At 38.2% G+C, this 25189-nt stretch overlaps 1 protein-coding gene across 1 annotated transcript in view; it reads right to left on the reverse strand.

Annotated features, from left to right (window-relative positions):
* The window catches only part of ACYP2 (acylphosphatase 2), a 175302-nt gene that overhangs the window by 37901 nt on the left and 112212 nt on the right, over positions 1 to 25189 (reverse strand). The window lies entirely within an intron of this gene.

The raw sequence follows: 25189 nt of genomic DNA on the forward strand, positions 1-25189 counted from the left end.
TTTGCTCTTGGAAATACTCCCACACAGGTCCCCTACCACGTCCTGCCAGACCTAGGCCTTAGCAACAGCAAGGGTATGCCTTTGACTGATTTTGTGCTCACCTTTCTGCACCTTCCCTCCACTGGACATTCAGCTCTCTCAGCTTTCCAGATTGAGACCTTCGTGGCTATGCTGCACCACGTCCCCGTGGCATGCTGTTGTGCATTAATATCACATGCTGCATGGTGGTAGTTCACACTCTTCTAAGCCAAATAAATGATGCTACAGATGGCACTGCCTTTGTCTGCACTGCTTGGACCCTGTTTGCTCCCAAGGCTTCTGGTCTAGTTACTACCATCTGGATTTCCAGCTTTTTTTTTTTTTTTTTTTTGCGGTACGCGGGCCCGTCACTGTTGTGGCCTCTCCCGTTGTGGAGCACAGGCTCCGGATGCGCAGGCCCAGTGGCCATGGCTCACGGGCCCAGCCGCTCCGCGGCATGTGGGATCTTCCCGGACCGGGGCATGAACCCGTGTCCCCTGCATCGGCAGGTGGACTCTCAACCACTGTGCTACCAGGGAAGCCCTCCAGCTGTTTTTAAGAGCCTGTTTTACTCATTCTGCTCTGCACGTGGCCTGTGGACAATTGCTGGGCATTAATAAAATCAAGAGAGAGAAGAAGGGGGCTGCTTGGTCTCTGGTTTATGCAACTCCGTTGCTCTTCCTGCTTCTCTGATCACCTAATGCTGCCTGCTACTGGCTACACCCACCCCCTTAGGCTGCCACCTGCTGGATGAACATTTTCTAGACCATTGTCAGCTCCACTTTCTGGTTTTTGGTCAACAAGGATCTTCAGAACTGGTGGTAGACACAGGCTTCCTGCCATCATATAAAAGACCTTTCTATTTCTCCCCTAAAAGACCTCAATTCCTCACCATCACTCAGGAACCCTACGGACTGTCAGGCAAGTGGTTGAGGTGACGAGTTAGACCCTATTTGCATGGCAAGGATAATGATGGTGTCCTTGCTAAGTACCAGGCTTTCTCAGCCTCAACCAGTGAAGCCATACAAAAGTTAGGTACTTTTGGGGCTTCCCGGGTGGCGCAGTGGTTGAGAGTCCGTCTGCCGATGCAGGGGACACGGGTTCGTGCCCCGGTCCGGGAAGATCCCACATGCCGCGGAGCGGCTGGGTCCGTGAGCCATGGCCGCTGAGCCTGCGCGTCTGGAGGCTGTGCTCCGCAACGGGAGACGCCACAACAGTGAGAGGCCCGCGTACCGCAAAAAAAAAAAGGTACTTTTGTCTCCCTTCCTCGTCCTGAATATGAAGAAGTGCCAGCAGTGCCAGGGTAGGTGTACAGTTTCTCTTCTATTTCTCATATCACTTCTATCTCTTTTTAAAAAGTGGTAGCTCAGAAGCATCTGCAGAAGCAGGCTTTTCGGTTTAACTTGGCTGTTTATCATTTCCAGAGGCAGAGAGATGGTCCTGTCAAGGAGACTACCAGAGCTCTCAGTCCCTCTCTGCCTTCTTCCCAGCCCTCACCCATCTATAGCAATGCCTAGTTGGTTTAAAGAAAGACATACATGGAATGAATGGATGGAAGAACTAAAGAGATTGTGATGGATGCCCGCCCTGAGAAGGAAAACTGAACAGACGGCCAGAGGCAGAAATGAGCCAGGGGAAATATGGGCCTAGAATAAACACAGGATTGACAGAGCCTGCAAGGAAGGGATACCTTCTCTTGTTAGTGGTGATAGGAGGGGAAGTAGTCTTCTCAGGATTGGGATGGGAGAATTGAAGGTGGTTGAAGTGCTATGTTGCCGAAAGATGATTTTTTTTAAAGAAATACAAACAATGCAACTTCGTGTGTTTTATGTAGAAAATTAATACCATGCCCTTAATTTCACTAGTACTTAGTAAAACCTTATTACTTTCTCTGTTTCTGTTTACTGGGAAGATGTGGTTGTATAGATTTTCTTTTGCTTTCAGTTGGGAACATTTGGGAGAATGTTAATTTCTTTCTGGTACAATATGGAGACTTTTGTGAATATTCACACAGTTTTCAACTCGTTTCTGTTAAAACTGTATCTTTAGAAGTATAGTTTGAATAACTTGGTCTTATCAGACTCTGAGGACTTTGGAAACTGTTGTCTTTATGGAAAAATAACCTACAAAAAAATTGTGGCTCTGATTGTCTTGACAATTCACCCTGGTAACAACTTAATAATTGATGTATCTCTTTTCCTAAATGGCAAAAATACTTGTGAGATTGCTCTGTAAAATTGGAAGTGTACCATTGGCATATTTATCTTTCCTTATGTGCACCTTGGTAAAATAAACGCACGTAAACAAAACTAAACTAAAAGGATGAAAAATAACAAGGGTGGAGAAATACACAGAGAAACAAGAATGCTCATACACTTCTAGTGGAAGAGTAGCTTAGTACAGATACTTTAGAAAATTGTTTGGCAGTATCTATGCACACCCTCTGATCCAGTTCTGGGAATATACCCAACAGAAATACATGCACTGCATATATTCACAAAGACATGCATAAAAGTGTTTATAACAGCCCAATTCTAAGAGCAGGAACTGCACCAGCATCTATCAACAGTAGAAAAAGTAAGTTTTGAAATACACAACGGAATACTATGAGAAATAAAAAACTATGCCTACGTGCAATTGTGAATGAATCTCACAAACATGAGGTTGGATGAAGGAAGCCAGTCACAAGAGTACATGCTGTGTAATTCCATTTATATATGAATTTTAAGCACAGGTAAAACTAATCTATGGTGGTAGAAGTTGGAATAGTGATTACTACCAAGAACAGTGAAGCGTCTGAGATTTTGCCCTGCTTACAAACTGTTATGTTCCCTGCCTAGTTAACAGCTGCTGAGTCAAGAGACGAAGAACCTTACAACTCAATAGCCAGTGTCAGTATTGCAGCAACTTCTTGAGCCCTGCTTCCTAATTATGCAACATGAAGAAAGCCAGGTGACACCTGCACACACTCTGGGTTGCATTACAGGAGAGGAACCCTGAGTTTAGGCAACCTCAGTTTTATAATGGGAAGTAAACAAGCCTACCCTTTGCTTTGAAGGGAGACATCTTTAACATACTAAACAGTATAATAAAAGACAATAATAAGAGACACAATCTCTATTTTTTCAAGACTTAAGCAAAACTGCCCTTTTCTCTGGAGAAAAACACTCTCTCTTGTCTTGCAAGGCTATCCAAGTAAACTTGAAAGGGTACTCTGAACAAAGGCAGGTGGTATCTCTGCTCACAAGATGTGCAGAAGTATCAGAGACCCATGATAATTGTCTGCCAACAGTTGTGGGGTGGGGGCGGTACCTACTGGCTGGAAGGGAGGATGATGGTGGATTCTGAAGGGCTGGGGATGTCTGTCTTGATCTGGGTGCTACATACATGGGTGTATTCAATTTGCGACACTTCATTGAGTTGTACATTTGTGAAACATATTTTTCTATATGTATATTTAATAAAATATGCTTGCTTAAGAAAAACAAAAATTAAAAAGAAACCCAAAGTAAGCAAAGAAAAATAAAACAACAAAGACAACAACAAAACCCACCATCTTCGTGGAACTTCAATGCTAGGAAATGACTGGCCAATTTAAAAGTATGTTTCAGGTTTTTCGGGGGTAGGCTGTAGGTCCATATACTAGAATTCTAATAGGATCATTTACTGTACCACAAATGGTTAAAATCCATTTCCTGGGGGGCGGGGAATTTTTATCTAGGTATGGGCCATCAAGCTTTAGTATTTATATTGTTCCTGCTCTTTTTATCAACTGACTTTTATCAGAGTTGAGTTGTAAACAGTTTATTTAATTATGGTTTGTGATGGTTCATTTTCAAAGCTTAGCTCTTCCAGCTAAATAAATGATAAAAGCCAAATATTATTTAGTTCTGTTGTTCAGCAAGGATGATGCTATTTCTGAGATGACCCCATCACATTCTTGCTTCTTAAGATGGTCTGCATCAAAGTTTCATATCCTTTCTTTTTAGCCCTCCCTCTTTGAGGTATAAATATTTCACTGAGTGAAAAACAGAATTTCACACTACACCTTTGGCACATGCCATAGAAGACTGCAGTATTAATAGCAACAAAATCTTCTGTAAAACTAAAGAAATCATTTGGTTTGGCTTATTTGAGCAAAACCTTTCCATTTATGTATATAACAAGGTATTTGGGGACAATAAGGATAATTCAGTGTTGAAAATGGCAGCAGGTTTTTTTTTTAACATAAAGGATATAAAAACATGTACTGATATGTAAGATTAACTTATTGCCTTTGAAACATAAGGTAGACTTAATTAGGCTTTTTACGATTCTTACTATCAATTCACATCACACATTATAATTTTAAATGGCATCCATATGGATGGCTTGCCCTGAATTTTCCAATGGCAAAATTTTCTCTTTGCTATTGGTAGCTAGAAGCATAAGAGATGCAGGATACTTTGATTTATGTAAAGGAGTCTAAAATTCAAGTTTAGTCTGTCTTACCAAAATAGATGAGGATGGGAAAGGTGGTAGGTGGGATTTTTAAATTTAGCATTAAACTAGAGTCTAGAGCAAACTAATAGTGCACTGAGTTATAAGTTGGGGCACCTGGGTTCTAAAGGGCTCTGCTGTAAACTAGGCAAACCGATTAATTCTAAAGACACAGTTTTCCTCATCTTTTTAGTAACAAGTTTGAAGCATCATTTCTTCTAAATCTGAAGATTTACTTACCCCTTAAATATAAGCTTTCCCCAAGGTTCTGTGGCCTCCCCCGGCTTACTTTATCTCTGCTCTTCCTGGGTGACCTTAGCCACTTCCAGAGCTTCTGCCATCACCTTTGAGAAAATGACTCAAATTGGAATCTCCAACTCTTACTCTAAGATCAGGGTTTGACATGTCCTTTTGCACAATGTTTCCAGAATTGCTCTCTTCCTTTCCATATCTATTTTTACTTCAACATCTCTTATCTACATTACTAAAAATCTCTAGGCTTCCCTTCCTGAATCTGATCTTTCTCTTCCCATCATTCACACTACTGACAAAGTGATCTAATCCCTTTTGTACAAATATCCTTGTCAACACACCACTGCCTGCAAAAGAAGGTCCTAACACCCTACTGTTGCATTCAAGGTCAGCTACAGCCAAGTCCCTCCCTAACATTCTTGCCAGCATCTACTCACATTGGAGTCCTTGCTATTCCTCAAGCAGCCCATGCACTGTCTTGCTCATGACTTTCCCTCATCTTGGATTCTCTTCCCTGCCTCCTTATCTTTGGAAATCCTACTATTCCTTCTAAATTCAATTCAAATGCCATCTCCTCTAAATAACCTCTAAAACCTCCTACTTCCCATAGTATTTTATTTCATACAAGTTTATATTTAAGTTAGTTCTTTATATGTGTTAGTAGTGTAGATAGGCCTTTGTCTCTCAATTTTAAGTTATTTAAGATCATGTTTAGGTATCTTTTTCTTCTGTGATGAGTAAGACACAGTCCCTGTCTTCAAGTAGCCTACAGTCTTGCTTGGGAGCCAATGTACAGTGTAAGAAATGTTAAAATAAGTGCAAGCATAGAGTGCTATGGGACCATAAAAGAGGACTATTCTGCCCCCCCACCCCGAAGTTAGGAATATTAAGGAAGGCATATATTATAAAAGGTGGCTTTTAAGTTCCTCTCTAGACACCATACTAGACTGTAAGCTTCTTCACAGTATGGAATCTATTTTTTCATCTGTATATCTTTAAGGATATATATTTTATATCTAGTACAAATTAGGCACTCCAAAATTACTTAATGAATGTGTAAGTAAAAGATGCCTGAGTCCTTTATAGCTCTAAATGTGTAGAGTATGAATCTCATTAGTCTTTTGTAGTGGTTTATTCCACTTATCGGTGGAAAATGGTCAAAAAATAATTGGCTACTGAAAACCTAATTTAAAATAGGTAATAACATATTTTTAGGCTTGAGGTTTTAGGTAAGTGTTAATTGCCATGCCTGCCCAAATAATTCCCAAGAAAGAAGAGCCAGGGCAGACTTCAGTCAAATCCTTACAAGTACCTTAGTTCTAAATCTCAGAAAGGAGGCTATGTCGATAACTGAGCTGCTTTGCAATTATAGATCCAAATTGAGTAAAAATTGTGATATTTGTTCCTTGACCTCTAACTTCATGTAATTTAAAGAAAAACAACAGGCTGTATTATGGCTCTTAACAATAGGCTATACTAATAAGAGCTCTCATTTATTCAGGGCTTACATCATGGTACCACTGTGCTAAGCACTTCATGTGTATTATTCTCTTCTTATACAACTCTGCAAGGTATTCCTGACTCCATTTGCAGATTAGGAAAACAGGACTCAGTTGAGATTATGTTACTTGTGTTCAGTCAGTCAGCCAGACAGTGGTAAAGCCAGGACTCAAACCCAGGTCTGACTCCAGACTCTAGTAACTATACATGGAGAGAAATACTATCTTGTTTTACAGTAGAAAGTAATTTGCCAAATGGCTTTTTCCCATTTGTATACAAATTTTCTTAGCATATAAAATGTTTTACTAATTTCTATGTTTATTAAAGTTATGACACATCAAAATCAGAAGTACAGTACTAATAATATAATTGTCTTTTTCCTTTGAAGACTGTAAACATATTAGGACCTAATTTCTTTTGATATCTGAATACCACTCACAAATGAATATAAGACACAATGGCATTTATGACACGTCTACTGTTGGTTCACATCCCTTTGCTAAAGGCACTGTCACAGCCAAAGCATATTTTCAGGTGTTCAAGCGGCCCCAGCAAGCTTTCGGCTTTAATTCCAGGAGTAACCAGCAGTATTTGGAAGACAATGCGTTTTGTCCAAGAAGACCAAATAGCAGAGGTCTTCGGGGTGGGGAAGGGATTATGTCACTGTCTAAAAATCCTTCATAAACTTGGCTCCTCGGCAGTGGGGAAGAATGTAGAGCCAAGCCGCACATGTGAAGTCCCAACAATGTGATGAAAAGAAAGGGATAAAATGGGAAAATCTCAAGGAAAATGCACAATGGAAGAGAAAAATAATCATAAGTTTTCAGTGTTAATTTTGTGTACCCAAAAGAACACTGGTGTGAGACCTAAGATACAATGATTTTTAGCTCCAGCTTGTTTTCCAATGTAATTTGGGGACTTCTGGGGGGAAGTAATTGGAATTTATTACTGTGACTGGAGTTTATTACTCATGATGGGAGTGAGGTTGACTAGAAAGTCTTAAGTTTCCTTTTAGAGCTTTGATCTTATCATGCTAGGGAGGCTGCAGATACACACGCCTGGGGCTTTATTATTTAGAAATATGTTTAAACTCAAGAAATAGATGGACACCTTCTTAGATAAAATACACCCTGGTCCTAAAGTGACCATCAAGCTTACTGGGGAAACAGTAGAGGCATCCCCATTAAAGTCAGGAACAAAGAAGGATGTTCACTTGTCACCACTATTACTTAACAGTACTGGATGTTAGACAATATAGTTAATAAGAGAAAGACAGAAATTCAGAGAAGGAAATAAAAACTATCACAATTTGTAATCATTATGGAAAACCTGAGATATTCAACTGAAAAAGTACTGTAAACAAGAAAATTTAGTAAGGTAGCATGAATTACTATATAGATATCAATACATTTCAGATGAACAAACATAGTGAGTTTAAAGTGAAATGGGGAAAGACTCCATTTACAATAGCAACAATGAAAGATGAAATATCTAAGAAAAAGAACTTTAGAAATGTGTAAGATTTATGAATACAATTTTAAAGCATTCCTGAAGGAGACAAAGTGAACAGCATGCCAAGTTCTTAGGAAGTCTCAATCTCATAAAGTTGTTCTTCCTAAGCTAACTTAGAAATGTATTGTAATTATAATAACAAGGCCAAAACTTGAGGAAGGGGTGGGGGAGAGACAAGCAAATTCCAAAATACATTTAAAAAAAAATGTCAGCTTCCCCGGTGGTGCAATGGTTGGGAGTCCTCCTGCCGATGCAGGGGACGCGGGTTCGTGCCCCAGTCTGTGAAGATCCTACGTGCCGTGGAGCGGCTGGGCCCGTGAGCCATGGCCGCTGAGCCTGCGCGTCCGGAGCCTGTGCTCCACACCGGGAGAGGCCACAACAGTGAGAGGCCCGCGTACCGCAAAAAAAAAAAAAAAAAAAAAAAAAGAAGAATGTCAACGAAGCCTCCAAAAATAAATACAAATGAAGGGGGCTATTTCTAACACTTATTATAATATAAAGCTACAATAATTAAAAGTGTAGTACTGACACAAGAATAAACGAATCAATAGCATGGAACAGGAAGTCTAGAAATAGACCCCAATGCATACAGAATTTGGTGTATAAACATGGCATCTGAAAGTGAGGAAAAGATGGACAACTCAAAAAATTGTCTAGACAGCTGGAGAGACATTTTTAATAAAATTAAGTTGGATTCATGCCTCATGCTGTACACCAGGTAAATTCCACAGGAGCAAAGATTTAAATTTTAAAAATACAAAATCGTAAAAATACTATAAGAACACAAAGGAGAACTTCTTTATTAACTTGGAGTGGGGAGGCCTTTCTATTATTTAAAATCTGGAGGCATAAAGGAAAATATTGATAAATACAACTACTTGAAAAAAGTTTTTAATCTACATGGTAAAAATAAAATCCATAAGAAAGTCAAAAGAAAAATCACAAACTGGAAATACATAAATTCATAACAAGCAAATTTTAGAATGGTGAGAAAGGATGTATACTAAAGAGCTGCAAATCACTGATTCAGGGATTTACCAAAGAAGGAAGCTAACTTTGGATTATACAGTTGGCCGTCCGTATCCATGAGTTCGACATCCAAAGATTCAGCCAATCACAGATTGAAAAAATATATATATTTTTAATTCCAGGAAGTTCCAAAAAGCAAAACTTGAATTTGCCACATGCCAGCAACTATTTACATAGCATTTACATTGTAATAGGTATTATAAGTAATGTAGAGATGATCTAAAGTATACAGGAGGACGCTCATAGATTATATGCAAACACTACACCATTTTATATGTGTCTTGAGCATCCTCGGAGTTTGGTATCCATGGGGGAGGGGGGTGGTCCTGGAGCCAATCCCATTCGAGTACTGAGAGATGACTGTATACTTTACCTAAAGCACCAAGTATATGTCAAATACAATCCTATTTTCCATTTTAATGGAGGAAATCAATAACCACACGACCACTGAGGCAAAATGAGTAGACAAGCCTGCAGTTGTCTCAGGGACATCAGTGATGGGCTGGGTCACCTCAGGATTACTAAATTCTGTAAGTATATCCTGTTTGCCAAACCTGGTGGTTTCTATCCTGTTTGGTGCTCTGCTGTAATTGCTGCAGACAGCAGTGACCTCACTGTGAAAGTCATTTCTGTAGTGGTGTGCATGGATTTGCACAGATTAACTCAAATATTATGAATACGGCAAACCTGCCGTTACCTTCACCAAGCATGCAATGTAGTCATGGTGTCTGCACTTTTGTTAGGCCTGTTATAAACACATAGGTAATTTCTCCCATATACTATCATTTCATCTGAAACATTTTCACACTCTTAACAGCAATACATTTGATTAATAAATCTGGTATTATGGAATATGGTTTATCTCTTGAACAAAAACTTTATTTGATCATTCAAGAGAAAACTATGAATACTTCTTCTTCTCCTGACATAGGTAAGTCTCTATCTCATAGAGGAAAAAATACAAAACCACAAAACTTTTTTGCAATCTCTTCCCCCTTGACTTCAGATAGAAACAACACAATAATATCAGAGGTTTCAATTGAAGAAGTTTGAGGGAAAGCCATGGTTATTGCACCTTGAATCTTTTCAGTCAATTTTTTTCAAGTTAGGCCTACCTCTTGAGCACCTGAGAACACATTTCAAATACATTTTATTAATAGAAGGTTGCTTTCTTAGCTTCAATATCACATTTAAAGCAGCTGGAAATTTTAGAACAGTCCAAGAACATACTTGTTATTTCCATGGAAACTTGGATAAGGGTCAGCTGGCCTATGTCATAAATAGTTTCCCATGATATGCCACAATTACAGATTAATTCAGCTTATAATAACTGAACTGATTGAATTAAAAATGTTTTTACTCGCAGGCATTTGCCCAGAGGGGATAGGGTGCTCCACTCTGGTACTCCTTGCTCCAAGGGTGAAAAGAATATATGCTTTGGGCCATGTCTATGGCACTTGCTCTCCAGCTAGCCAAAGGAAGAGAACAAAAATAAAGGCTACCAGATTAAAAGGGAAGATTTTACCAAGAAAAATAAAAAGGTACAAAACCTCTTTACCTCAGTGAGAACAGAAATGCATCCCTTCGGCCTAAATGCTTTCTTTCCAGAATTACTAAAATAAAATAAAGTGCTAGATCTGGGTTCCACGGCAAAAGTAAAAGGGATCTTATTTTGCAGCCTAAGCCACTGAAGCTGGAAAAACACAGGCTGCTTGGTAATAAAAGCCCTAGGTCTAGCCCTCAGGGTTTCTCACTCCTACATCATTGTGTTCCTCACTCCATGTGCGGGAGGGCTGCTCATCTCAGAGTTGCTTGTCTAAATTGCACGCTTTGTAATATAAGCCTCAGTCTTGGGAATTTTCACTTGTTATGGTATTGATGAGGCAGGGGATGCTGCAACGACAAACTTCTGAGGACCAATAAAAATGGGAAAACTAAAAGTTAGAGAATGAGAAAGGTATTGATGTCTTTAGGTGTGCTACAGGAGCTCTGATGAGAGACAACTTTTTCAAGTTATTAGTCAGAAAAAGAAATATCTTTTTTGGAACAGGAGAGTGAGTTCTCTAGGCCACAAAAGTCTTCAAGTTTGACTTTTCTGGGAAAAGGCAATTTTCTTTTATGATTCTCTGCTTGTCATGTTTCGGTACACATGTAGACTGATTCCTGAATGAGGTGTGTTTTCCACCATAAATTAATCAACTGATACCTAGTTTTTCACTCTCTTCTTAGTTCAAGGGTTGTGACTTCATTCCTCATCTAAAATTTAGTTTCTAAAAATACACTACTGAGATATGGTGATATTCCCTTCCCCCAACACTTCTGTGGAGATGCTCAATCCTACCCACCTTCATTAGAGTAACCCCAGACCAACATCTTACCTAACCATGGAATTGTCCAAAAAGACTGTATTCACATGCACACCAACTTTTAACTCCCCACAACTTTTAACTCCCCACTAGCAGATATAACTACGTAAAAATGTTAAATTTCTGCAACTTAAAGTAATAATACTAATGAATAAATTAAAGTCAAGCAACAGACTGGGGAGAAATATTTGCCACATATGTAATAGATAAAATTATCATCCAAAATAAATGAAAACTCCTACGAATCAAGAACAAAAACGTAAAATACCACAACAAGGACAAAGTACATAACAGGAAATTCATAGAAGAGATACAGATGGTTAATAAACATATGGAAAGATACTCAACTGTATTAATCTGTAAAGATCTAACTTAATCAATAATGAGATTTTTAGGGCTTCCCTGGTGGCGCAGTGCTTAAGAATCTGCCTGCCAATGCAGGGGACACGGGTTCGAGCCCTGGTCCGGGAAGATCCCACATGTCACGGAGCAACTAAGCCCATGCGCCACAACTACTGAGCCTGCGCTCTACAGCCCACAAGCTACAACTACTGAGCCCATGTGCCACAACTACTGAGCCCGCGAGCCACAACTACCGAAGCCCATGCACCTAGAGCCCATGTTCTGCAACAAGAGAAGCCACCACAATGAGAAGACCGTGCACCGCAAAGAAGAGTAGCCCCCACTCGCCACAACTAGAGAAAGCCCACGCACAGCAACAAAGACCCAACACAGCCAAAAATAAATAAATAAATAAGTAAATAAATTTATTTTTTAAAAAATGAAAAAAAAAATAAAGAATAACCCCAGACCCCCTCAACCATCCACGGGGTCACACAGGTAGGAACACCACATTAACTTCATTCTGAGAAGAAATCCCCACCTCTAATGACAGAATTCTCAGCCCCTGGACCACTGGGGTTACAATTCCTTCTAGGGAACACTCCCAATTTGTAATTGGTGAGTATATGTACAATTTTTGATATAAATACTTTAAATTTAGGGATTATTTTTAAAGTACATAGTTCTCACAACAGAAGAATTCTAAAACTAAATTCGTATGTAAACTATGACATTTAGAAATATTTACCAGTTTCTTCTTCCCTATTCCATCATGAAGACAGCTTTTTGGCTTTTTGGTGAGCCATGACTAAGGTCCTCTATTTGTCTGCCATCTCACCTTCTTAGGTAGCCATAGGTGGTAAAGTAAGAATCATATTAAATTTTAGCTCAGCTGTGATAATGCTGTGCCCCTTTCTAACCTTGGTGGCTTAGACAACCCCCTGGAGCTTCTTAGTCATTATGAGCTCAGTGCTTCTAATGAGGACAGATGGCACAGCCCCAAATACTCCTCTAGATCATAGCAGATACTAACAATCCTATTTCAGGGGTGAGGAATGGGAGGAGCAGTGAGGTGGTGGATGCTCTCCTCCTTCACTTTTCTAGGAAGCTTCATTTTATTTACCTCATTAGCTTCATTCTAGACTAGAAAATACATGGGCAGTGGGGGAGACTCTGGGTTGATGACTATCAGTTCCATTTCTGTGTTGAAGCTGACTAAAAGCACAAGACAGAGGCCATTCTCGCTCTCTTTATAGGCAGTGAAATGTGAGAGTATGGCATCTTTTCTTTCAGGCAGGATTCCTTTGAGACATTCTTGGAAAAGCAGCATAATCCATGAACATCGGGAAGACATGCTGACCTCGGGCAAGCTAGAAAAATACTGTAGGTGCCGGTGAGGCAAAATCATTACTATCAGAGGAGTCAGTTATCCAGCCAAGGAGCTTTGACCTACACGACAGGTTCTTTCTGAGTAGCTATAATGCCTGCATACTGTGTGTAGGTCTAGGCATTAGAGGTGGATTTATGATTTACTTAGGGAAATAAATGTACAAAAGACATGTAGAAAATCAGAGTTAGGTTTTTTTGCCCATAAAAAATGATGTATTCATGTGAGTCCCTAAATAGCTATGTAATAAATAGATATCCCTACAAACCACAAATGAAATAGACCAGGCATTACCCAGGTGCTGGCCAATTTAGCCTTTGAACTTATAAGCATTCACAATATTTTGCAAAAGTAATTGAATAAGTTTTTATGTGCAATCATAATAACTTCACACTATGAAAAACACTGGAAGTGTCTTAAATATACCTATTCATTAATTCACTGGAAAATAATGCATATTATTTGGTAAGTGCTATGAACTGAATTGTACACTCCCAAAATTTGTATGTTGAAGCCCTAACTCCAATGTGATAGTATTTGGAGATGGGGCCTCTGGGAGATCATTAGATTGAGATGAGGTCATGAGCTGGGTCCCTAATGATGGGATTAGTGCCCTTACAAGAGGAGGAAGAGACACCAGAGCTCGCTCTCTCTGCCATATGAGAACACTGTAAGAAGAGAGCCAGCTGTAAGCCAGGAGGACAGTCCTCACCAGAACCTGACCATGCTGGCACCCAGATCTTGGATTTCTAGCTTCCAGAACCGTGAGAAAATAATTCTCTGTTGTTTAAGCCACCTGGTCTATGGTATTTTGTTATGGCAGTCCAAGCTAACTAATGCAGTAGGTTTAATATTTTTTTAATTAAAAGCCTTTAAAAATTTATGGAGTACATGTCTAAACTAAATGATGAGATGCCAGTTAATTTAAACCAATGAAAGAAATGCTTTTGAACATATTAGTATTTCATTTTACTCTTTTAGGTAAGAATCATGGAAAGAAATGTGATCAAAGATACTATCTTTACATGCAAAAGAACAAAATATAGATTATAAAAATTAAAATCCTTGCTTAGCTTATTTCTCCTTGTCTGCTTTCTTCACTTTCTATAGAGAGCTCTATCTTCCTATATCCATCATCTATTAGTCATTCATTCATCCCATAGATATTTATTGAGCACCTAACTCTGCTCCAGATACTAATTCCAGGGATTGGGATATAGCTGTGAGCAAAGAAGTCTCCTCTCTCTTGGAGTTTATATTCTAATGAAAGGAGACAGAGAATAAGCAAATACATATTAAATATATAATGTGTCATATTTAATAAGTGTTATGAAGAAACATAAACTAGATAAAGGGTTAGAGCACAGTGTGAGTAGAAGAGGAGGAGTCTGGGTAATAATTTTGAAAACATGGTCAGGGAAATCCTCTCTGATAAGACCACATTTGAGCAGAGACCTGAATTATGTAAGGGAATGAGTCTTGGACATGTCTGGAAAAGCGTTCCAGGCTAAGGAAGCAATATCTTCAAAAGTCTTGAGGCAGCAGTATGCTGGCTTATTAGAAAAAGAGCAAGGTAGTTAGAAACAAGTAAGTGAACAAGACAGAGTATGGCAGGGGATGGGGTCAAATAGGTTGCCAGGGATCCATTCAGGTCTGACCAGAAAGTTAGTGAGAAAGTCTCCAGAAGGGAGGGAAGAGGGAATGAGAAAGAAGCAGTACTTGAGAAGACAATGGCTGAGACTTTCCCCAAATTGACGAAAGTCATAGATTCAAGTAGTTCTCCGAACCGAAAGCAAGATAAATAAAAAGAAGAGCACACTGTGGCACATCATAGTAAAAATGTTGAAAATTAAAGTTAAAGAGAGAATATTAAAAGAAAACTGAGAGAAAAAAAGATTAACTTCAAAGGAGCAAATATTAGACTAATAGCTTATCTCTCAAAAGAATTGAGGGAAGCCAGAAGAAAATGAAATGGTAGCTTCAAAGTGCTGAAAGAATATAACTGTAAATCTAGAATTCCCTACAAGCTACCCTTCAATAATGAAGTGAACAAAAGACATTTTTCGTGTTGTAGTGGGGTGGGGGGGATGTAGAGAGTGTTTCACCAACCACCTACTTTAAAGATGCAGGAAGGAATAAAGAATGATAAAAAGGACAAATGTGGATAAATCTAAATGAATTTTGATTTAATTTTGATAAACTGAATATAACAATAGTTATAATAATATATTAGGGGATTTTAAGTATATGATAATATATTTGGGGATTTTATATATAAAAAGAAAATGCATAAACCGTAGCATATAAACCATATTTGTATCAAGCATAGGAGACTTTAAGGCAAAATCCATTATTAGAAATAGGTATGCTTCAAAATGATAAAAGTTTAAGTTCTTCAGTAAAAGATAATAATTCTACATTTTATGTACCTAATAACATAGCCCAAAATTATATATTAAACAAATATTGACAAAACAAAATAGAGGATTAAAAAATAAAACCAGAGAGATTTTAACATATCTTTTTCATGTACATCAGACAAAATAATTTATAAGGGTACACAAGATTTGAAAAACACAATTTGTATACGTGACCTAATAGTCACACATACTACACTGTACCCCCAAACTGCAGAATACACATTGCTTTTAAATATACATGGATTGGGCTTCACTGGTGGCACAGTGGTTAAGAATCTGCCTGCCAATGCAAGGGGCACGGGTTCGAGCCCTGGTCTGGGAAGATCCCACATGCCGCAGAGCAACTAAGCCCATGCGCCACAACTACTGAGCCTGTGCTCTAGAGCCCGTGAGCCAGAACTACTGAGCTCACGTGCCACAACTACTGAAGCCTGTGCACCTAGAGCCCGTGCTCCACAACAAAAGAGAAGCCACCGCAATGAGAAGACTGCGCTCCGCAACAAAGAGTAGCCCACCGCTCGCCAGAACTAGAGAAAGCCCACGTGCAGCAACAAAGACCCAACACAGTCAAAAGTAAAATAAAAATTAAAATAAATAAATCAATATACATGGATCATTATAAAAATCAACGATACGCGAAAGCAAATTGTCACAAATTCCAACAAATCAAATTCATACAAAGTAAATTCTTTGACCACTTAGGAATCAAGACTAGAAATCATGACAAAAATATTCTTAGAAAAATCTATAATGCTTGTAAATTAAGAAATACACCTCTTAATAACCCGTGGGTCAAAGAAGAAATCACAATGATAATAAAACATATTTTGAAGTGAATGTTCATGAAAATTTATGAGTCACATTAAACCCACTTTAAGATGAAAATTTGTGTCCCCAAATACATATATTAGAGAAGAAGAAAGGTGAAAGGCAATGAGCTTAAAAATTATAAAAATTTATTAAAAGAACAGCTTATATCTAAAGAAATAAGAGGACAGAAATAAAAAGATTAAAAACAGCAATAAATAAAATAGAAGACAAACATACAATAGAGAAGATCAACAAAGATACAACTTGGTTCTTTGAAATGACAAGTAAGTTTATAAACCCCCGATGGAGAAAAATGAGGAAATACAGAAGGTAAGCTTAAATAATCAGTATCAGGAATAAAGGAGGGGATATCATTACAGAGCCTACAGATATTAAATGATAAGAGACTATTATGAACAACTTCACATCAATAAATTGTGCATTTGTAAAAAAATCATCGAGCTTTATGCTTAATATTATACACATTACTGTGTGTATATTTCAATAAAAAGGTCAAGAAAACATGCATCTTACAAAAACTGACAGCGTAAGAAACAAAATGTAAGCAGTTCTCTGTTTTAAAATCAAATCGTTAATTAAAAACATTCCCACAATGAAAACTGTAGGTCTGGTTGGTTTCTCTGGTTGATTCAAACCAAATACTTAAGGAAAAAATAATATCTATCTTACACAGATTCTCCCAGAGAATAGAAAAGAGAATGAAAAACAACCGCCAGTTCATTTTATGAAACCAGCTTCACTTTGATACCAAAGTTTGATGAGGGTGTTAGTAGAAAGAAAAAATTACAGACCAATCACATTTATAAACATAGATGCAAAAATCCTAAGCAAAATTTTAGGTAAAGAAACACAGAAATATGTAAGAAAAAGAGCTAATACATAATGATTACATTTGGTTTACTTCAGAAATGGAAAGTTAGTTTAACATTCAAAATTCAATCAGTAATGCAACTAATCTACAGTGACAGAAGATAGATCAGTAGTTGCCTGGGGGCCTGTGTGGAGGGGTGCATGAGAGGAAGGGGACTACAGAGAGGGGTTACAGAATGGCCTGAGGAAAGTTTTGGAGGGGAGTGACAAAAATGTTCATTATTTTGATTTCAGTGATGGTCTCACAAGTATATATATATATGTGAAAAGTGATCAAACTATATACTACAAATACATGCAGTTTATGTTATTATACCCCATTAAAGCTGTTTTAAAAATTGATCAGTGTAATCTATCACATTAACAGAATAAAGAATCCACATGAACAGATTTAGAAAAAACATTTAATAAAAGTCAACTTTTATTCATGATTTTAAAAAATAAGTCTTAGCTAACTGTGTTGGTAATTTCCTTGAACTGATAAAGAATATCTTTATTAATAAAAAGCACCTATAGCAAAATATCATAACTCAAGGTAAAATGTTGAAAGCTTTCCATGTGAGATTAGAAACAAGATAAAGACATCTATCTTCCCAGTACCACTTCACCCCCTGCTTCATCATGCCCCTCTGTGATTTGGGTGACACTGACCACAACCTCAGGTCTAGGCTTGAACTAAACAGATTAACATTATTCCACTTGTCCAGTGATTGACTGAAGGAAGGGCAAGGATAAGCCAGTCAATGCACTCCAACACCCCCTGTCCCAGTGATTATGTCAAAGGCAACACAAGGTCGAAACTGATCCAGTCAAAGGAAATCAAGAGTTTTGTCTGGGAGAATGGAAGCTCGCCAGTCCCATGGAAAATGCAGCATAAAGATGTCATGTCAGGAACTGCTTCGGCCATTTCTAATACAATGTGGGAAGCCATGACGGAAGAGAGAGTGAAAAGAATCACAGAGAAATAGAGCCCAGTGAAGAATAATTCAGTTGTGTGTGCGAAAAAAATTCCCTTTATTTGTTTTGAGCCAGATCAGTTCTGATTCTCTATTTGCATCCCAAAACCTCCTAACCAATATAGTTTGGTTGCATAAAGTCATCAGTGCAAAGCGTGCATAGACTAAGGCAGATAAAAGTCAAAAGAATACATGTTCTAAAAGAAAACACACATAGGTCAAAGTCATGGCAGAAAGTCAGAGACCAAAAATTTCCTGAAAGGATTGCTGTTATGGTTAAATGAAATAATATATGTAAATCACTCAGCATAGTACCGGATGCATACCAAACTGTCATCATTAACTGCAGATAGCAACAGCTAATGGTGCAGCAGGCTGTGTGGAGTGCCCAGGGAGACAGGAAACTACCTTTTATATCAAAAGCATTTTCTTATAATTTGAAATTATCTAACTCTTTTGAGTAGATAGCCTTGAGTGGATACTCTCGAGTGAATAGTTCAGGTGTTAGCTTTTACTGAAAGTCTACATTTGCAACTTTATATACATTTGTTTTTTCATAAGGACCCTGCAAGATAGGTATTATTGCCAACTGACACAGCAGGAAACAAACTCAGAGGTGAACTGACTTGACGGCTCCTTAAACAGGTGATGCTTGCGTTTAGCACAGGTCTCAACTCAAACCAATGCTCATTCTCCATCTCGGGCCAAATCTCTAATGCGAGATGAGACTCAAAAATGCATATGAACTGTATCAATTTAGAGAATTTACATAACAGAAGGTAACTGCATTTCCTGGATGCATTTTTTTCTTTTATACATCTCAGACCCATTTTATAACAAAGCTATTTACTGGACAGAACGTGACAAATACACAGATTAAGCAAGAGAAATATTTTTGGATAGAAACAGCCCTCTATCATGCCAGTCATCTGGAAAACAGCTTCCTAGCACAAATGAAACTAAACTGGGCTCTTAAACACATTTTGGGGGCAATTTTTAACAGCACTTACAACTAGATCTAGGAAATCATAAGCTTTAGAAAGAACAGATAGTTGTATAGTTTTTAGGGCTGTTATGAGATAAAATATGGAGGGAGTTGGATAAACACTACTTGCTTTTTACTTTTTTCTTCCGTGGAATAGAGGACAAGACTAGCAAATGGAAACTATTTAAATAAATGATTTTCCAAAGTACTACTATCTTGAATGTTCACTCTATCCTTTAAGGATACAAATCAAGAGCTCCCCAAATCATATACATTCTCCAAAACTTATTATAAAACAGCATAAACAAGTGATATGAATAATTAAATAACAATTTCATATCTAATTATTCTTTCTAATAATCTCCCAAATGGCTTAGCAAACTCTACCGTCAACATATTACCTAACATACTATGGTTCTTAAAAAATAATAAATAAGAGAATAACAACTTAGATTAGGCCGTAAGATATATGTGAAAAGATTCTATTGAATTTTGTAATTATGGCATGAAAATTCATCTCCCTGTTCCACAGTCCTTGGGTATTTAAATGTCACTGCCTCACAACTTCCCACCATCTCCCATAGAAGCAGGGGCTGCCGTGGTGGAGAAGTAATGTTAGTAAAATTAGCCTCTTGCCTGGAACTCTAACCCAGTTGGGTTAATTTGTAGTGGCCTACCTGGCTCCATGCCCCTGCTTCTCTTTCCCTCTGAGCTGAATATATTAAATTAACCAGACTCACAGCTATGCATCTGACTCTGGGACCAACTCCACCCTCAGCAGGGAATATAACATAAGAAATCCTCTGTCAAGATCTTCCTGCCTCTGCCCTGAATTACTGTTCCTCTTATTTTTACTCCAGTCTACCATGACTGAGTTCCTTGCTTTGTATCCCAGTTTCCCATGGCTGGGTTTCTCACTGTGAAGTCTCAATCTCCTTGTTTTGGGTCCCTAATACTTAAAGGGAGACTCCCACAATACCCAATGTCTATTGGAATGGACCTTTTTTTTTTTTTTTTTTTTTTTTAGGATTACCTTGATATTTAAGGTATTTGTACCACTTCCTAAACAATCTAGAACAGGGGTCCCCAACCCCTGGGCCATGGACCAGGACTGGTCCCTGGCCTGTTAGGAATCGGGCCACACAGCAGGAGGTGAGCAGCAGGCGAGCGAGCCAAGCTTCCCCTGTCCGTGGAAAAACTGTCTTCCATGAAACTAATCCCTGATGTCAAAAAGGTTGGGAACCGCTGATCTAGAACTCTGCCTCTGTTAGGGCCATATTCCACCAATCCGCACCATCCCCTCCCCCATTAACACCACCAATGGATGGACTATGAATCTACTATCAAATTCATGGGAGGCAGTATGGCATACTGTTTAAGAGTATGGTTTCTGCAATCAGGTACCCTGGGTCTAAAAGCTAGCAGAGCTACAAATGACCTTGAGTAAGATTCTTAATTTCTGTGTACCTTGATTTCTTCATCTCCAAATCAGGGATAAAGGTAGCACCTGCCTTGCACACAAATAACCTACAGGTAATACATACTACTGTGTCTAATAAATATTGAGCACTCCTTAAATGTTAGCTGTTGCTGTTATTATTATGGTTTTTATCTACCCATTTACAGAATTATAGTCTGTATTACTATCTTTAGTCCTTGCTTAATGCTGGAGAACTGCCTGATCCCATATGTCTACTCATTTCTGACCTGTTCCATACTTTATGTAAATTCCTCCTTCCTAATTTATAGTAAATGTGATCACTTTCCCAAAAGAAAGTAATAAGGCAATGAAATTCATTATTTCCGTCTATCTTCCTTTCCTTCCAAAGAGGAAGGAGCTATTGTTCAACCAGCCTGAGCTTGTCCATGCTTCTCTATCTATGAGATGCTACTTTTATAGCCACTCTGTCATCATGGCTTATCTTGAAGAGCAGCTGGGGTTTCAGCTAAGCAGCTAAGCTTTCTGAGCAGATGATTTGGAAGTTTTGCAAAATCAGACCAAAATGGTGGCAGCTTTGAGTACCAGCCTGTTCCATTCCTACAAGGCCACTGAGATCCTCAATCCTGGAATTTCTAAGCTGTGAGCTCAGAGGTGAAATCTGAAAATAGTCATGTGTGTAACTTTGCATCTCATTTCATAGTCCCAAATATTTTTGGAATTTTTATAAAGTGTGAATAAGAATAAAGCTTAAATGATATAACATCCATTTACATGATTCTGTTCTTATTCTATGCAATGTTGGTACCACTATTCATACACATAACAACACCTTAGGTTAATAAAGTTTTAAAATATCACTATTTATTCATGATATTTTAAGGCTTTATCACAAAGAATGTTACATGTGTGACAGCTTCAGAAGCAGGGGAGCCAGAATTACTGTGCATATTCTATTTATTTAAGTCAAATAAAAGAAATGAAAGATAGAAAAAAGGATTTACTCCAAACTCCTAAAGAAGAATCAAACAAAATCCCCAGTCCCTAAACACCTAGCACTTAGGTAAACTTCCCCGGGGTGGGGGTCTGGGGGAGGATTGTTACTTATTCTTTGAAAAAAGATACTCTAAACACACACAGGTATTAAGGCTGGATTTAAAAGTGAATGTATCCTAACAATAGTGGTCCAATCTGAAACCATGAAGCACTCAACTTCCAAATTCAAACCACATTCAATATTTGTACCTAGTGGCTTGAAGATAGATCTTCAAAATACATATGCCTTCACCAAAATAACAAGCTCTTACCCAATTTCACAGACTCAGGCAGCTTATCATTATTCCAGCAAAATGTATTGATAAAAATTCTCAATCAGTGTAGAAAAATTGTATCACATTTCTTTAAGGATCAAAATGAGTGTACTCCTAAGAGTTAGCTGGGGTAGTAGGAATGCTGTATAATTCTCAATGTCAGTGGGCATAGAGGGAACATAATAAAGGCTATATATGACAAACCTACAGCTAATATCATTCTCAACAGTGAAAAACTAAAAGCATTTCCTCTAAAATCAGGAACAACACAAGGATGTCCACTCTCGCCACTTTTATTCAACATAGTTTCGGAAGTCCTAGCCATGGCAATCAGAGAAGAAAAACAAAAGGAATCCAAATTGGAAAAGACATAAAACTGTCACTGTTTGCAGACAACATGATACTATTCGTAGAAAATCCTAAAGATGCTACCAGAAAACTACTAGAGCTCATCAATGAATTTGGTAAAGTTGCAGCATACAAAATTAATACACAGAAATCTCTTGCATTTCTATACACTAACAATGAAAGATCACAAAGAGAAATTAAAGAAACAACCCCATTTACCATCACATCAAAAAGAATAAAATACCTAGGAATAAACCTATGTAACGAGACAAAAGACCTGTAATCCAAAAACTATAAGACACTGATGAAAGAAACTGAACATAACAAAAACAGATGAAAAGATATACCATGTTCTTGGATTGGAAGAATCAATATTGTCAAAATGACTATACTACCCAAGGCAATCTACAGATTCAATGCAATCCTTATCCAATTACCAATGGCCTTTTTTCACAGAACTAGAACAAAAAGTCTTAAAATTTGTATGGAGACACAAAAGACCCCAAATAACCAAAGTAATCTTCAGAAAGAACAACCTGGTTGGAGAAATCAGGCTTCCTGACTTCAGACTCTATTACGAAGCTACAGTCATCAAAAGAGTATGATACTGGCACAAAAACAGAAACATATATCAATGGAACAGGATAGAAAGCCCAAAAATAAACCCTCGCACCAATGGTCAATTAATCTACAACAAAGGAGGCAAGACTGTACAATAGAGGAAAGACAGTCTCTTCAGTAAGTGGTGCTGGGAAAACTGGACAGCTACATGTAAAAAAAAATGAAACTAGAACATTCTTTAACACCATACACAAAAATAAACTCAAAATGGATTAAAGACCTAAGTGTAAGAACTGATACTATAAAACTCTTAGAGGAAAACATAGGCAGAACACTCTTTGACATAAATCACAGCAATATCTTTTCCCAGTCATCTCCTAGAATAATGGGAATAAAAGCAAAAATAAACAAATGGGACCTAATTAAACTCAAAAGCTTTTGTACAGCAAAGGAAACCATAAACAAAATGAAAAGACAACCCACAGAATGGGAGAAAATATTTGCAAATGATGCAACCAACAAGGGATTAGTCTCCAAGATTTACAAGCAGCCCATGTGGCTCAATATAAAAAAGAACAAACAACCCAATCAACAAATGGGCAGAAGACTGGGAATTCCCTGGCAGTCCAGTGGTTAGGACTCAGTGCTTTCACTGCCATGGGCCTTGGTTCGATCCCTGGTCGGGGAACTAGGATCCCACAAGCCACACAGTGTGGCCAAAAAAAAAAAGGGCAGAAAACCTAAACAGACATTTCTCCAAAAAAGATATACAGATGGCCAAGAGGCACATGAAAAGATGCTCAACATCTCTAATTATTAGAGAAATGCAAACCCAAACTACAATAAGACATCACCTCACACCAGTCAGAATGGCCATCATCGAAACATCTACAAACAATAAATGCTGGAAAGGGTGTGGAGAAAAGGGAACCCTCTTACACTGTTGGTGGGAATGTAAATTGGTACAGCCACTATAGAGAACAGTATGGAGGCTCTTTTAGAAACTAAAAATAGAGCTACCATATGATTCAGCAATTCCCCTCCTAGGCATATATCCAGAGAAAAACATGGTTCGAAGGGATACATGCACCCCAATGCTCATTGCAGCACTGTTTACAATAGTCAAGACATGTCAATGTCCATCGACAGATGAATGGATAAGAAGATGTGGTACATATATACAATTGAATATTACTCAGCCATTAAAAAGAATGAAATAATGCCATTTGCAGCAACATGGATGGACCTGTAGATTATCATACTAAGTGAAGTAAGTCAGACATAGAAAGACAAGTATCATACAATATCGCTTATTCGTTATCGCTAATAACGAATTTATGGTTACCTAGGGGAAAGGGAAGGGGGAGGGATAGATTGGGAGTTTGAGATTGGCATGTACACACTGCTATATTTAAAACTGATAACCAACACGGACCTACTGTATAGCACAGGGGATGTTGCTCAATATTCTTTAATAACCTAAATGGGAAAAGAATTTGAAAAAGAATAGAGGGATTTCCCTGGTGGTTCAGTGAGTAAGACTCCACTCTCCCAATGCAGGGGGCCTGGGTTCGATCCCTGGTCAGGGAACTAGATCCCTCATATGTGCTGCAACTAAGAGTCCGCATGCCCCAACTAAGAAGTCCGCATGCCGCAACTAAAAAAAGCTCCCACATGCCGCAACTAAAGATCCCACATGTTGAAAGGAAGATCCCATGTGCCACAACTAAGACCCAGCGCAAAATAAATAAATAATTTATTTTTTAAAAAAAGGAAAAAGAAAGAAAAAGGATATATATATATATATATATACACATATAGTTTTAGCCAATCTAAAAAAATGTATACAGTTTTAGCCAATATAAAAAAAATTTCTATGTCATTTCTGAAACTAATTTAGGAGTAATTTTTATCCTGTGCATTCATAGTTACTGATGTGTTGATTCACTGTAAGGGAGTGGCAAGGGCTTAGAGGAGGGAAGTGGCCACTGCCAAATGTCAACCTGGGGCAAGAACATGGAATCATAAAAGACTCTGTGTTCCATTCCCGGGCTGAACTCTGTCACCTCCTCCAGTATTTACTTCTCCTCTCTTTGGTTTCACTGAGGGATCGATTACTCAAGCTCATCTTGTGACCTGCGGCCTATGAATTACCCTGCTGTTACTTTTCAGGAGAAGATCACAGAAAGTACATTCACAGCTATTTAAAATTAACACTTCCTTCTTATCAGAAATGGCTCTACTCTTTTCCTGACATCAACACGTTATTGAAAATTCTGTACTGTAAACTCTTTGTCCTTCCTGACTCTGCCCTTTATTACTGCCTACATCCAGTAATAACAGCAGATTATCTGTTAGAGGAAACTGAGGCCTCACCAATGCATATAAAAACTCCAGGCACTGAACATCTTTAAATGACGGCTCCAGACTTATCCAGGAGAATCGGTTTTTACTGACTTGGGTATTTAAATATTTTTGGTCTTGAATACTGAACGTGGCTACCATCTCCCAAAGCATCCAGGATACCCTGTGAATTAATGGTGATGGTGAGTACTTGGGTCACACTGATGTGACTCCGGGATTTC

The sequence above is a fragment of the Lagenorhynchus albirostris genome, chromosome 13 (genome assembly GCF_949774975.1).
Source record: "Lagenorhynchus albirostris chromosome 13, mLagAlb1.1, whole genome shotgun sequence".
NCBI lineage: Eukaryota > Metazoa > Chordata > Mammalia > Artiodactyla > Delphinidae > Lagenorhynchus > Lagenorhynchus albirostris.